Genomic DNA, 1,520 nt, shown 5'->3' with positions numbered 1-1,520 from the left:
GGAAATTCTTGAGTCGCTGCAGAATTGGCGGCTCCCCCAGAAGAGCTCAGCTCCATGAGTAAGTAAGTAAGTAAGTGGGGTGGGACTAAGTCCCTTGTAGTGCGGCCATTTCTGGCCTACTGTACCAGCTCCAGATGATAGGTGAGGGTGAATATGGAGCAATTGGTAGAATGAAGATTGGCAAGGGAAACTGAAGTACTGGGAGAAAACCTGCCTCAGCCCCACCTGACCAGACCGGGGACCGAACCCGGGCCGCTGTGGTGGGAAGCCAGCGACTAACTGCTTGAGCTATGGCGCGGCCTTGTGATCATGGCTTAATTGAGGTACTATTCTGGAATTTACATGGGTAGACTGAGGTACACCATGAAAAGCCTCAGCCAGAATATCCATTGTCCTGGCCAAAATTTGGACAAACACAAGCCCACAGGGTCACTGACACACCATCCTACTTAGCAGTATGACTCCAGAACTGTACACAAAGTGATGAAAACTAGCAAACGTTTAGTGGCTGATTTTGAACCATCACTGACATGGCAATATTTCATTTACATAAATATTTGCAAAATTTATGGGCCCAATTCTTTTCTGTATACTTCTGCTTCACAGATGTGATCATTGAAGGGCAGACATTTATACTGGGGAGACGTGGGGATACTGTCTACAATAGAAACCAGAGGCGGGGACCTAATGCGTTGTTTCTAAATAGTTCGAAAGTGGAGAGCTTTGCTATTCAGTGCCACTAGCACAGCTCTTTGCAGACTAAACATAAATATGTTCCTCGAATTATCAACAACAAAAACCATCATCTTTGGAGAGAGTACATAGAACAAAACTGGTGGGATATCTTAAATTGAATTGTACTCTTGGAAAGAGAGTCTTAGAACTGGAGTGAAGGAGTTTTATCAAATTCAATTTCATCCTTTGAAAGTGACATGAAACAAAGCTGAAGGACTAGGTGAATTTGAATTTAACCTATGTAAAATGTAAAAAGGTAAAGCTATCCCTGTAACAGGCTGTAGAGGCTCCCATATTTTCTAGACGATTGGCTCATGGATAGCGGTGAGGTTGTCAGCCTCACATGCCAGCCGCCCTTTACCCCGCCAGGAAGATTCCTGCTACTCACTTCTGTTAGAGGCTGAGTCTTCCCCATGGCCAAAGTGTGGCTAGAATGATTAGTTCGAATGAAAAATCAAATGACCTTATTGGAAAATGAGCCTGCAACCTTCCTTCCGGGTTGAAGCTGCATTACACTATGAAATGAAACATCAAAAATGTACATTATACATATAGTCTACATTCACTCACTCATTCACTCATGGAGCTGAACCTTTCTGGAGAAGCCACTAATTGTGCAGTTACTCAAGAACCTCCCAGCATCACAAGGTTCATTACCATGTTCACAAGAGTCCTCCACCGGTCCCTATCTGAACCAGATCAATCCAAACCATACCATCCCATCTTATCTCTAAAATATCCATCTTAATATTGTCCAGTCACCTGCACCTTACTCTTCCCAGTGG

Source organism: Cryptotermes secundus, unplaced genomic scaffold (genome assembly GCF_002891405.2).
Source record: "Cryptotermes secundus unplaced genomic scaffold, Csec_1.0 scaffold58, whole genome shotgun sequence".
NCBI classification, from domain to species: Eukaryota; Metazoa; Arthropoda; class Insecta; order Blattodea; family Kalotermitidae; genus Cryptotermes; species Cryptotermes secundus.
The sequence above is the reverse complement of the archived record's forward strand: the minus strand, read 5'-3'. Positions refer to the sequence as shown.